At 30.6% G+C, this 15,658-nt stretch overlaps 1 long non-coding RNA gene and 1 pseudogene across 1 annotated transcript; both read right to left on the bottom strand.

Moving 5' to 3' along the window:
* Nucleotides 1-4,679: 4,679 nt before the first annotated feature.
* On the bottom strand, nt 4,680-5,678 carry LOC149240872 (rust resistance kinase Lr10 pseudogene; annotated as a pseudogene).
* A 54-nt stretch (nt 5,679-5,732) lies between these two features.
* Nucleotides 5,733-6,562, bottom strand: LOC149240871 (uncharacterized). Its single transcript, XR_016245563.1, has 3 exons — nt 6,146-6,562; nt 5,943-5,978; nt 5,733-5,803 (listed from the first exon to the last, which is right to left on the bottom strand). It is a non-coding gene; the product is annotated as an uncharacterized LOC149240871 (long non-coding RNA).
* Between the last annotated feature and the right edge of the window lie 9,096 nt (nt 6,563-15,658).

Raw genomic sequence — 15,658 nt, 5'->3', positions numbered from 1 at the left:
TATATATACATAATTTTCTAAAATAATATATAAAATATTTTACATAATATATACATCTAGTCATTTTATTAATAATTTTTTAATATATAGATATATATAAAGTTTTAAATACCATGGGCAGATAACAAGGTTTGCCAGAACCTGAAACCCAAGGTTTATGGGACAAGGCATCAATTTGATTATTAATTCTACGAAGACATACATACTCTACTCCCCTTTCGTTTTGAGCCTTTTGAGCCTGTGACCTCTTAGGAGTAAACACATGCTCTTAACCATTAGGCCCACTCAAATTGTATCCAACGTGAATTATGAATAAAATATTTTAATATGAATTAATATTGACATATACTTAAAAATCTATTAATAACAAAAACCATTTTAATGTGAGCTATGTTGGTTATAGTCGACATTACTTTTATATCTAGAGAACATTTTATTTTTATTTTAAGAGAGACTCGTGTCAACTCTAAATTGAGCATGGATATGCATACACATTGCCTTCACACTTGGCTGTAGAATGAGCCTCTCGTCTCAACCAACATAGATCCATCTTAAGCACGGATCTAACATGAGCTCAGAGGGATCAAATTTATTCAATTGCAAACTTGTGTGCGAAAAACAATATGTAATTTTTCATTGTTTAAATTGTATTTTTGAATGCTATAGAGATTACAAAACTTAAACTTGTAAGTCCAAAAAGTCTTTATGGATTTGGTCAACAAAAAAAAGGGGGTAAGAAACAATGGACGGGGAAACAAAAGTCATGGGAGGCAAAGGAATGTTGACCCGGCCTCGGGAAGGCTCCACAGCTCTTCCTGTAGGACGTTAGGGAGGGGTCATGGCTGCAAGGTAGTATCGAGCATGATTGATGCAACAGTTCAAGCCTACTATGCCAGCAGCTCGAACCTGGTAAAGCAACTAATTGGAGAGAGGGAGGAGGATATCCCCAGGGTCGAGGAAGATTTTCAGCTGGACCTAGATGAGTGGCAGGAGGTAGCACCAGACCCAAGTTATATAAGAGGGAGATTAACTCAGTATCAGAAGACCATTCGTCTATTTTGGATTATGAAAAGCATCATGGCCAAGGCCATCGAATAGTCCCCTCCAAACTAATGTGCACAATCACCTCCAGACTAACATAAAGGCCCTTAGGGAAATGTGCAGAAGACAGAGTTAATGAACGAATTGGAAAAAATATTGTTTTAGTTGCAGCAGCAGAGTGGATGACTGAGCCGAATCAAGCAACATTTCTCGTGCATTCCACACTCTGAGCATCTTGGGTCTACAATGAAGGAACCTGCTCCTGTCGACTCTGGTGAAGATTAATAGTGATAGTGCATTGATATATTTTATTTTTAATGTCCTTATATAGTTATATAATTATTAGCAATTAAGTTTAAAATTATCTAGTGCATGGAAGGTACAAAGACTCTCAGGTGTATATGGCACGGCTAGACAAACTTTTAGTTTTGTGTTTATGGAAGGCTTATTTTGTAGTTAGGTGGCCAATAGACCTCGTTTCCCACTAGGTAGGTTGAGGCCACCTAAATCATGGATATATGGATGTAACGTGCTTTATTTATGAAAATTAATAGAAAGGAGCCACCAAGCTTACTATATATATATATATATATATATATATATATATATATATATACACTTAGTGAAGTACCACTAGCACAACTCGTTGAATATGGACCTCATTAGCAAGGAGGCCCAGGATCAAACTTCATGAGGGGTGGTTGTGCTGTGTTAGGGGGAGAAGACATACTAAAAAAATCCAATCATTTTAGGGTTGGTGTGGCCCACGTCAGATGCAATCACCGGGTGACTTTGATGGATTAGATGCCCCTAGGTCATGGCTCCTCAAGCCACAGGTCAAGCATGGAGGATCATAGCAAGCTTAAACAAAAAAAATATTGACATAGACTTAAAAATATATTAATAACAAAAAAAACAGTTGAATGTGAGTTATGTTGGTTATAGCCGACATTACTTTTTTATCTCTAGAATATTTTATTTTTATTTTAAAAGGGGCACATGTCAACTCCAAATTGAGTATTGATTCACACTCAGATGTGGAATGAGTCTCTCCATTCAACCAGCATAGATCCATCTTAAACATGGATCTAACATGAGTCGAGAGGGGTCAAATTTCCTCACCTGCAAATTCTTTTTAGAGTGAAAAACAATGGATAATTTTTCATTGTTTAAATTGTATTTTTTGAATGTTATAGAGATTACATAACTTAAACTTGTAAGTCCAAAAAATCCATCTTAAACATGGATCTAACATGAGCCGAGAGGGGTCAAATTTCCTCACCTGCAAATTCTTTTTAGAGTGAAAAACAATGGATAATTTTTCATTGTTTAAATTGTATTTTTTGAATGTTATAGAGATTACATAACTTAAACTTGTAAGTCCAAAAAATCCATCTTAAACATGGATCTAACATGACCCGAGAGGGGTCAAATTTCCTCACCTGCAAATTCTTTTTAGAGTGAAAAACAATGGATAATTTTTCATTGTTTAAATTGTATTTTTTGAATGTTATAGAGATTACATAACTTAAACTTGTAAGTCCAAAAAACTTTTATTTCATTTCAACCAAAATAATTATATACTTAAAAAGGGATTAAACTATAAACTATTAAGACGACTTCACACATTTTGACCATACAAACTTATTTTTTCAATAGCTTTATATGATATATACATAATATTTTAAGACAATATATAAAATATTTTACATAACATGTGCATTGAGCAATTTTGTTTTTTCTGTTATTAATATATTATAAAGTATATTTCAGTATTAGTTGATATTAAAATATTTTATTCTTAACCCATATTGTATAGTTTATTATATACAATATTAAAAAAAAAATTGATACATAGATATATATGAGTAGGCCTAATGGTTAAGAGTGTGTTTCTTCTTAAGAGATCACAGGTTCAAAAACCAAAGAGATAGAGTATGTATGTAGAGGTAGTTAAGAAATTTGTATCTAGAATAGAAATGATAAAAAAAAAAAAAAAAAAAAAAATTGGAATTTAATACACTGTGATGAAAAACCATAAATATATAATTTTCGTTTATTAATGAAAGAAATAAAATTCGTTTTTTCATGGTTGAAAAAAGAAAAGTAACACACCCAACTAAATAAAATGAACTCTGAAACTGCACACTTTTATTATAATAGAATACTATTTTCTGGCATAAGAACTTGTACATTCAAAGACAAGTTCAGTGGACGAGAGGTGATTAGTTTTATTCGAACAAAAGATATAGGTAAAAGATGAGTAATTTAAAGGAATTATTGTATACATGCATTTGTGAAATAAAATGAATTATGAAACTGCATACTCATTATAGAATAGTATTTTATGCAATCAGATGTATGTAAACTCAAGGCAAGTCCCACATAAAAATCTACAAGTTAGTTCCATAGGAAGAAGTGTTTTGAGCAGAAGGAAATAATGATATTTCGGGTGTAAGAGTCTTTGAAGACACCATATCCGTTTTCGTAGGAGGGACAGGCAATGTGACTCTCCACACAATAGATGACCCACTCATCCACGCAACTCTTTTTCCTCAATAACTCAAATGTTTTCTGACTAAAACGTCCTTCTATAAAATAATGTCTTACCATGAAAGTAGGTGTGGTGGAAGGAAGCGTCTCCGAAAGTTCCATGAAGGAAATATGAAAGAAAACAATATGAAATATAACATATATAAGAAAGAAAATATACATAAAAATAGGTTGATAGAATATTTTAAAAATATATTAAATATATGTTGAAAATTCATATTTATATATATTATAATTAGTAATAGTTCCAAAAAATGTAAAGAGAAACGGATATGATTAAGCCAAAAATAATTACTATTATAATTCATTACATAATTACGTATATAATCTATGGATTGTCCAACAAAACTTATTTACATATATAATTTGATATATAAACATCTGTCCTAAATAATATAAAATAATTTAAATATAAATGATGTAAATTAAATTAAAAAAAATACAATTTATAGAAGTTTAACTCTTTTTATATAATAAGAACAATCTTACAACCCAACCAAATGTGCACAAAATATCGAGTCTAATGTAAAATAAACATAAAATGGAAGAAGGCAAAAATAGATTTAGAAGCGTAACGTTTATCTCGATTGATGTGTCGCATGTTTCATATACATCAAGATTAAGCCAAAATTTCTTTCAACAGAAACTTTAAATTTAAATATATCAAAATCAATGATGAAATTTGGTTCGGAAAGACACCCAAAGTAAATCGATAATTCGTTTTGCTTCGCTTACCCAAACTCACAAACAGATCAAAAAATCTCCGAATAACATTTGTCACATAAATTAAAGTTAAGGGCAGGGGTGCCATCAAAAGATGACTTGTTTTATTGGAACAAAACAAGAATATGAACCATTAATAATAACATAACCATTTTTGCAAGCATTCTACAGCGGAATCCTACAGAAGTTCGTACCATAAGAACTTTATTTAAAAATGAATATGAAATTAACTGGTAGTTGTCCTACATTTGTTACACCTTTTCATGACGAAAAGATCAATCCGCACCTCTCAAAGCAAGCCCCACTTTACAAATTAACTCAAAGTGCATAAATTCAAACCTAGTCCCACATAGGCATCGATATCAGGAGCGACTGACTGAAGAAATGTTTTGAGTAGAAGACACTAATGGTATTTCAGGAGGAGCCCAGGGGGAATCGAAGGTTGTGGGAGGGTTGTCCACGTCGTCTCCATTTCCCTCTAACATTTGAACAACCCTACTCATACATGGACGATCCCTGGATTGGTGTTGAATGCACCACAACCCAACTTTAGTCATCAGCTTCCTGCCCCTCTCCTCCTCTTCTGCTTCAAGTTCTCCTTCTATTTCACCTCGCCATCTCATCTGCAACTCCTCATTCTGAAGCATCTTGAAAGCCCACTCAGGAAAGTACTGCTGACTCGAACGACTCACCCTAAAGTCCATATTCTTTCTACCCCCAGCAATCTCTAGCAACAGCATACCGAAACTATAAACATCGGATTTATCAGTAACAGGCCCCATATCACTGTCGCACACCTCTGGCGCAACATATCCTGGAGTCCCTCTCCCTGCCGTCATTGATATATGGTCCTCTTCCTTTCCACAAAGTACTGCCAGACCAAAATCAGACACTTTTGGGGCGAAGTCTGCGTTCAACAAGATGTTGTGAGGCTTGATGTCGAAGTGTACGATGCGCTTCTCGCAATCTTGATGTAGATATGCAATTCCACGAGCCGAACCCAAAGCAATGGAATGCAAATGTCCCCACCTTAATAGCTGCCCGCGCTCTTCTCTGGCAAACAGAAACTTATCGAGAGATCCATTGAGCATGTACTCATATACCAGTGCGCTTGTAGGGCTTTCGAAACAATACCCCAACAGACGAACCAAATTGACATGATGGACCCGTCCAATGGTAGCCACTTCATTCATGAATTGGACCTCGCTGTGTCTATGCCTGTCAAGAATCTTAACAGCCACTGGAGCTTCGTTGGAACTGAGCTTTCCTTTATAGACCACACCATAACCTCCTTCTCCCAACTTTTCTGCAAAGTTGTTTGTGATCTTCTTGAGGTGAGAGAGTGAATATCTGGTTGGCATTTCATAAGCATATTCCTTCAGGAATTTCTCCACCTTTGAAGAAGAGCTACCAGCAGGAGGATGCCTTTTCTTCACATAAAACGTGAAGAACAGTACTAGTGCTACTGCTGTGAACGCTGCTCCTCCTATCGAGCAACCTGCGGTGGAATGAAGAGATTGATGTATGAATAATATGATATTGGTCACACCCAGAAGAGGAGGATAATAGAAACCAATTCTGGGTGGGGTAAAGAGGAGAAACCTGGAAGAAAAATTGTAATTTACCTATTATTATTATAATGGCTGACTTGTTTGAAGGACCTGCAAGGTAGCCATAACAACTATCACGGAATGGGAAGGATCCACATATACATAAAATAATATTCGATGTTTTGAGCCAAGTGCGCAACGACCGATACTTTTACCTACAATAGCCTGATTGCTTGAGCTCACAGAATAAATTCATTACGTCATAAAAAAGGGCTTACCGTGGCCGGGACATTTGTGTGTACGGGGTCCGTCCTTGCAGTAGCAGAGGAAAGGCGATGTTGAGTCCGAAATGTTGTAACCACATATCCCCCCACTTGCTTCACATGATCTGCAGACTTTGTCTCTCTGTGTATCATTGGAAACGCATTCTGCTCTTCCGACTTCAACTTCTACTTGTTCCGTAGAACATCCCCGAATCGAATGCCCTGAGTTGTAGAAATCGTAATAGACGGTAGCATTACATTTCCAGAGCCGCCCTCCTGTGGAATCGAATGCATCTTGAAAAGGGTCCGGTTCTTGGAATCGAATGCACTTGTACACATCTAGGGTCCGGTTCTCTTTACCCGAAATGTAGCAGGAGGCGTTTCCATGTTCTGATAAGTGTATCTGAAGATTATTAAAGGGACGATTGAAAAAATTGCAGTTCTCTCCCCTGACAATAACGAACACGAGAGCAGAGTACCTCCTCAGTATTGTGTAACTCCGGCCATGAATTTCGATAACTGGAGTTGCGTTCTGCATACAGTTGATTTGAAAGGCAGGGTGACCACATCCACGCTTTCCTGCGCCAAAAGGATACGTTATATTCATGATCCCACAATTCCTAGCATTTAAGCAATACTCATATTGCGCGTCGAGGCATAACGAGCAGCGAATTAGAGAGGCCCAGCAGGCAGCCAGGATAAGGAAGAAGAGGGGTTGAGGAGGGGAAAGAAGATAGCGAGGAGCATATACTTCCATGGCGAGAGACAGAGATAGGGTTCGATCTTGGGGAGTAAAAAAATGATCAACGTAACAGAGTGGGGCGCAGAGGTGTCGTTGTTGGGAATTTCAGAAATAAAAATGATGATGCAGAGGCGGGGTTGCGATGATTCTGAGAAGGAATATAACAGACGAGGAAATCAACATGATCTTGTTTGTGTTAAAGACATATTCGTTTTATGCATTTCCAAATAAACGAATTTAGTTTGTTGTTTATGTTCGGTATGCAATTTATAAACCACTTATAAACGAATTTAGTATTAATCATGTGGACATATAAGCTTAAGTATGAACAGAGAAGGTTCAAAGAAAAATAAAACAGAAGCCGAAAAGAGTTCATGGAATTCTCAAATGTTAAGTAGTTTATCAATCCTTTGGACAGAGAAGGTCAAGTATTAATCATGTGGACAGATAAGTTTAAGTTTGAACGGAGAAAGTTAAAAGAAAAATCAAACAGAAGCCGAAAAGAGTTCTTGGAATTCTCAAATTTTAATGCTATAATAATAGTCGATTCTGTAAGAGTCTTTGAAGTCAACCATATCAATTTTCGTGGAAAGGAGGGGCAATGTGACTCTCCACACAATAGATGACCCACTCATCCACGCAACTCATTTTGTTTTCTATAAATCAAATGATTTAGGACTAAAACGCCCTTCCAGAAATCATGTCTACCATGAATACATATTCTACTTTTTCTAGTTTTGATTTTTTAATTTCTCAAGAGGAAACACATGCTTTTAACCATAGGCTCACTCAAATTGTATAATATAATATTATATATGTCATGAGAGTAAATTATTATTAATATTTGGTTTAATGATGATTTAGTGGCAACAGTTGCTTGAAACTACTTTGATTGGACACTTCACTCATTTATATTGAACTTAACAACCTCTGGAAAGTACTTTGAATATCTTAAGCATTCTATGTTTATTTTTCATCAAATACTTTAAATAAAAACTTCCAAAAACTTTTTCATACATAAAAATAAAATATTCATAATCATTAAGGTTATTCATAATTATTGAAATTTGATAAATAGTAAATATTGATATTGATATGTGTATTATAATAAAATTAGGTTATATATATAACAATTATTATTTATAACTTTATAAAATTAATCACTTCAATTAATCACTTTAATTAAAAACAAAAATAATATAATTTACCATCGACGAACATAAAAACATGAAACAAAATATATAAAAAAGAAAACATCTAAAAACATGAAACAAAATATATAAAATAGAAAACATCTATAAAAATAAGCTGATAAAATATTAAAAATATATATGATAAATACATGTGAAATATATTTCCATATTTATATATTATAACTATATTTTATTATTATTAATATATATAATAACAAAATAGAATCAAGAATATGTTCATTTCGATCCTTTTGTCGGTTCTGGAAGTCTGTGGGTTATGCCCCCACAAAACTACTACTGGAAACCTCTCGAATCGTATTCGGTTAGGGTGAGTCGATGCCCTTATATAAAAAAATAGTTCGTGTCGCATCTATAAATTTAAATGTTCGTGACCGACTTTGATTCAACTAATATGATTAAAACATTTATATGTTTAGTATCAAAACTATTTTATAAAAACATACCATATATATATATATATATATATATATATATATATATATATATATATATAAATGTTGTAAATTTTCTGAAATTAATAAAAGAAATATTTTTAAATTTTAATATATAGTTAATGATGCATCTTTGTTATTTATTTATGAAGATTGTATGATTTTCTTTTTACTTTGTCTTGAAGATGAGCTACATTATTTAGTTTGAAATGTATCCTAATGATGTGATTAATCTAAAAGGCATTTATTTATTATATAGATCACAAAAGTCTCATATCTAACATATTTAATATTAATGTAAAAATTTAAAATTATTTTTTAATGTTAAATTCAAAAAAATTTCATTTGGTGTAGAATAGACAGTGATGGGTGTACTATCAAGGCACTTTTTGACATCATGGTCACAGATTTGAAACTCAGTGGGAAAAAATCTAACCATGTTAAGAGCATGAGTGGCCTAGCTGTGTGAAGGATTTTGATGAGATAGATACCCCTAAATAAAAGTTTTTGAAGCCAAAGATTAAATGTGCAATGATCTCGCTACTCATACAACTTAGTGAACAAAAAAAATAAATTTCAAATAAAATTTTAAATATTTATTTTATGAAACTTGTAATAAATTATTTAGCTTTAGTAGTAGGCATAATAGTTGTTATCCTCCCACTTTTAAAAAATAAAAAATAAAAAAAAGACTAACTTTCTTTCTCAAACAATATCCAAAATGTATATATATGAGAAGTAGTATCTAGTTAAATAATATATATATATATATATGAGAAGTACTATCCAGTTAAATATGGTTAATCGAGTTGTTTAGTTCTTGTGGAGAAGTTTGTATCTGCAGGATTTTTCCTATTCTAATAACTATCTTACTTTAAATGTTATCTTTGTTTTGTGGCTTATAATTTAAGTTTGTGTATTGTCCTAGTTTTTTGGAAAATAACCTTAGTATTGTGTAACTTCCACCATGAATCTCGATAACTGGACTTTTGCACACAGTTGATTTGAAAAGATACGTGATAATCCTAGTGCCCCATGACTAGTATTTAGGCAATACTCATATTGCACGTCCAAACATAAGGAGCAGCGGATTAGAGATGCACAGCAGTAAAGATAAGGAAAATCAATTTTTTTTATATGTAATTTTTTTTATATAAATTTACGTTATTTAAATTTTTTATATAGTTATTTAATTTAATTTTTATTTTTAAAATTTTTATTTAGTTGAATCTGAGCCAAATTTCATTATTCATTATAGGTCATGCTTCTAGTTAATTATTCATTGTAAAACACATTTTCATATAAATGAATTTAGTTCATTGTTTATGGGTGGTTTGAATTTAGTCCATTGTTTACGAGTGGTTCCATTTTAGCTTATTCTCTATTTTTAATTTTGGTTTTGGTTTTGGTTTTGTATTGTAAATTTTTGATTTCGGAAATTACGTAGAAATTATATATGTATTTTGTGAAATGTATATATTTTATTTATTTTATTAGTAGAAATTATAAATTTAAATTATACCAGATATATAGTTTATGTATTTTAATTATTAAAATGTTTTTCTTATTGAAAGTGGTTTGATTAATTTTTAATCAATTAAAATTTCAATTCTATTATTGAAAGTGAAAAATGTTAACCTATTAAGGTTATCTCCCCTAAATTTATTAATGGATTTTCCAATTATATCTTCATTGCATATTTCAATCATGTTTTTATATCTTAAATGGATAATAACTAAATTCAAGTATATTGAATTATATATCATTTTTATGTTTTGTTGTTAACATTTCTGCGCTGACTTAAAGAAATTCTTTACTCCCTCATTGACACCTGAATAGTGGCATTTAGTGCATCATCTTTACATAAATGTGATCAACTACCTAATCAATCATCAATATAGGTTCTTTACTCCCTCATTGACACATGGATCCTGGCATTTAGTGCATCCTCTTTACATAAATGTGATCATCCGCCTAATAAATCATCAATATATGTTTTAACAATATTATATAGTTTTTAATAATATTAATTTTTAAAATTAGATTCTAAATTAAATTTAAATATTAATGGACACTTTTATATTAGAAAAATAAATATATTTTATAGTATAATAATATTAATTTTAATACATTTTATAATATTATTATAAACGTATTTTATAATAAAATAATATCAAAATTAATACATTTTACAATATAATAATATTATTTTAGGTTTATTAATTTTAGTTTTTATTACAAGCTTAGGATAGTACTAGCTTTTAAGACCTTTTCTTTAACTTAACTTAGTTATATATTAGTTTTAATTCTCATATTAAATTCATGTTTCATAATATTATTTTTATGCTATTAATATAATAATATTTGTTTTTTTTTATTATTAATATTTAAATAATTTATAATATTTTATATTATAAGGAAGTCATCAATCTCATTTTACAAGATCAAAAGTATCTTTCTATCTTAACTAGCTCAAAGAAGAAAATTATTATAGCCGAGATTAGAACGAACTCTCATGAGCCTCATAGTGAAACAAGTCGTTAGGTAGTTCCTAAAACACCATGGATGGAAAGGATCTGCCATCTAGAGCACCCCACGTACAACCACATTAGATCTTAGTTTCATCATCTTTGTTGCAACACTTACCTTCCTACGCTGTTAAGATGTCAAAATTATAGTGAGCTTGGAGGCTTCTCTCCAAGCTTTTTGAGTATAAGAATAAAATCTTAAAGCAAACTAAATAATTGGTTTTTTAAGTCTGATAGACCAAAGTATGGTCTAAGTGGATAATTATTTTCTTTAGGTTCAATAGATCAAAGTATGGTCTGAGTGGATGTTAATCATCATCATCATCATCAAAATAAATTTATAAATGAATTATAAATTTGTTTTATTGTAAGTATGTTCTATAATAATTTAAAATTTATATTAAACTAATGGTTAATAATATTAGTATTTATTATTAATAACAATATTTTAACATTAAATACACTGATAGTAATGTTAATACTTACATAATATTAAAATAATTATATAATACTAATATTAATTATTAGAAAAAAATTCCTCAAAAATATTGACAAAATTAATATTATAAATTAATATTAATATATTATTAGTAGTTATAATATTGTTGCATTAATAATTTTTTACATCGACCATACTATATTAATTATAACAAATATTACATTAATGATATTGCATTAATTGTAACATAAATGATCATTTGTTTAATGTGAAAATAATATTCTATGTAATAATTTATTTTTATATTAATATTAATGTTATTATTAATAATATTTAGTAATTTTAATATTAATACATATTACTATTAACAAAAATAATGATAACAACAACATTTAAATTAATATTTAAAACATTAATTTTGTCTCAAATCCGTTTGAACCAATGCCATTTGCTTAGTGTTAACCATAGAGGTCCATTTCCAAGTGTTAATCATGGAGGCTTATAGTGAATGGCTAAGGTTAACCATAGTTAAATTGTAGCTAATCATCAACTATGGTCAAATAATGACCAATTATAGTCCAGCAACGTTCAAACAAAGTCAATCATCAAGCATAGTCAAACCATGATTGACCATAGTCAAAATATAGGTAATAATGTTTAAACATGGTGGGCATTGACAACTATAGTAAATCAAACTCAACTGGAGTCAAACAATTGGCAACAATGTTAACGCATGGTTATGTCATGCTCACCCATAATCAATGTTTAATTAAAATGTTTATTAATATTAATATGGTTTAAAACATATTGGTTTACTAATGTGGTTGACTATGTTTGAGAGTTAATGGATTTCACCTTTGGTCAAACAAAATTGCCTATTATTATTATTGATTGATATTAATAGTCAAACATAGTCAATCACATTATCCAAACATAACCAAAGAAAGTCAACTTTTATAGTCAATGTTTAAAAAGTTGACTATGATCAAACTTTATCAACCCTATGTTTACCATATTTGACTACTCAACCTTGTTCCCTCATAGTCATCAGCAATCAATGTAACTCAGCCTTATTCAATTATAGTCATAAACATAAGCAACCCCATCCTAGTCAATGTAACTCAACTTTATTCAATTATAGTTATAAGCATAAGCAACCTCATCCCAGTGAATGTAACTCAACCTTATTCAACCATCGTGAACATACATTATGATGGAAAGAAAGCTATATGTGTGACTATTTAAATGATTCCCCATTTGAAGCAAAGTTCAGTGTTTACTAGATATATTGCAGAGTTAATTTATGATCTAGAGAAAGCTATATATGTAACTATTGAAATCAGTCCCCTTTTGAAGCTATTGTGACTATTGAAATCAATCCCCATTTGAAACTAAAGTTTAGTTTTTACTGCATATTAATAGGAGAGATATGATCTCCCACTCAATTTAATTGTGGATGATATAATATTGATAAAATGATCTACTAAAATATACTTGTCAAATCTAATGGACATTATTTAGAAACTGAAATTTGAAACTCTGGTCCCTCTAATCCTATTATCCTATTATTTTCAGAAAGAAAGTAAAAATATACCAAAACCATACTTCCTACTTCCACCTATATGTATAACTACCTCAATTAATTAATTAATTATAATTAAAAACTACAATGAATATGAAAATATAAATTGTTTTTTAAAATTTATATACATTCAACTGACCATATATAGTCAAATTTATATATATCTCCTTGTCAAAGTCTATGTTGAAATTCCAGGAGAGTTGCAGTCTGTGTTTACATGTCATGTCAACATCAAATTCTAGACTATTCTGGATCTGAATCTGTGTTTGAGTAACAACTAGATCAATTGGAGTTTATATCAGACTTCAGCATCATAACTTGGGTTGGGGTGATTTGAATTATAAACAAATCATGGGCATGATTTGAATCCTGAACAATTTATTTTAAAATTTTTGTTTTAAATAAAGATGGTTATTGATTTTAAAGTTTTTATTTTAAATAGACATGGTTATTGAAAATTTGAATGGCATTTATACAACCACACCTTTCATGCTCATCGACTAAAATCTACGCGTTTCACGCTCATTGAATAACGGTGACAACCCATGGTCATAAACCTGGCGGAACTCCCGCAGAAGTAGCTCGGTCCCAGCAGTCTATGGTTATAAGATACGATAATAATCCAACTGACGAGCACTATTAAAGTTGAAGACAGGGTTGGCCAAATATTCTACAAAACCATGAGCCCACAGACTGGATTTTGTCGTTTGGCGTTGATTATGGCTTTCCCTTGTCTGCGGATTTTCACGATTTCTTCTTGGAAGTCGACGTTGAATCTCAGATGTCTGACACATTAAAAAATTCTAACACCGCGGAGAAAAAGTCGCTTCTCAAATTGCGACAATGTGGCGACAAGACGAGTCGGTTGGCCGTTAAAAACTTATTAACCGAATATTCTTTATTACATAAATATTTTATTTTTGAATGTTACATAGGTTATATAATTTAAATTTATAATTCCAAAAAAGAATGGTTGGATTTGGACAGGAAAATATGTTTTAAAAAAATTAAACAGTAAACTACTAACACCATTTAACAGGTTTTAACATTAAAACTTATTTTTCCAATAACTTTATATCATATATATATACATAATTTTCTAAAATAATAGGTAAAATATCATATATATAGATATATACATAATTTTCTAAAATAATATATAAAATATTTTACATAATATTTACATCTAACCATTTTATTAATAATTTTTTAATATATAGATATATATAAAGTTTTAAATACTATGGGCAGATAACAAGGTTTGTCAAAACCTGGAACCCAAGGTTTATGGGATAAGGCATCAATTTGACTATTAATTCTATGAAGACATACATACTCTACTCCCCTTTCGTTTTGAGCCTTTTGAGCCTGTAACCTCTTAGGAGTAAACACATGTTCTTAACCATTAGGTCCACTCAAATTGTATCCAACCTGAATTATGAATAAAATATTTTATTATGAATTAATATTGACATATACTTAAAAATCTATTAATAACAAAAACCATTTTAATGTGAGCTATGTTGGTTATAGCCTACATTACTTTTATATCTAGAGAATATTTTATTTTTATTTTAAGAGAGATTCGTGTCAACTCTAAATTGAGCATGGATATGCATACATATTGCCTTCACACTTGGCTGTAGAATGAGCCTCTCGTCTCAACCAACATAGATCCATCTTAAGCACGGATCTAACATGAGCTCAGAGGGATCAAATTTATTCAGTTGCAAACTTGTGTGCAAAGAACAATATGTAATTTTTCATTGTTCAGATTGTATTTTTGAATGCTATAGAGATTACAAAACTTAAACTTGTAAGTCCAAAAAGTCTTTATGGATTTTGTCAACAAAAAAACATATACCTAAAAAATGATTAATTGTAAACTACTAAGATGATTTCACAAGTTTTAACGATAAAAACTTATTTTTTCAATAGCTTTATATGATATATACATAATTTTTTTAAAATATTTTAAATAACATGTGCATTGAATTATTTTATTTGCCCATACTAAAACATTTTTTTGTCATTAATATACTCTAAAATATACTTCAATATTAATTTATTTGATTCCCAACCCACATTGGATATTTTATTATATACAACATTAGAATATTTTATTTTAGCATTTCATCCATATATATATATATATATATATATATATATATATATGAGGTTTCAAATACTATGGGTAAATACTATGGGTTGTCCAACCCAAAAACATCCATTGACAAAATTTCAAATATATTAAAATAAATTATTATGTTGTATATAATAAATATCCAATGTGATTTATGAATAAAATATTTTAATATAAATTAACATTGAAATATAATTCGAGGATGTGGGAGGTGATGCATGCGAGATGGGAAGAGTTAAGGCCATTTGGATCACACATAGTTTCATTTCGAAAGTGTATGCATACAGTGTGGGCAAGAAAGGTCCTGTGGTGGTGGAATAATGTTTTGGTTATTAGAGTCCTAGGGTCTCTTGCTCCTAGAGGAAGACATCGTCTGCAAACTTTGGAAGCACTCTCTGGTATGTATTCAATATGAAGCCTTCTAATTCAGTTAATATGGAGTTGAGTAG

This window comes from Pinus tabuliformis, chromosome 8 (assembly GCF_031772625.1).
Source record: "Pinus tabuliformis cultivar Carrire ecotype Pingquan chromosome 8, CPIR1, whole genome shotgun sequence".
Lineage (NCBI taxonomy): Eukaryota > Viridiplantae > Streptophyta > Pinopsida > Pinales > Pinaceae > Pinus > Pinus tabuliformis.
The sequence above is the reverse complement of the archived record's forward strand: the minus strand, read 5'-3'. Positions and strand labels throughout refer to the sequence as shown.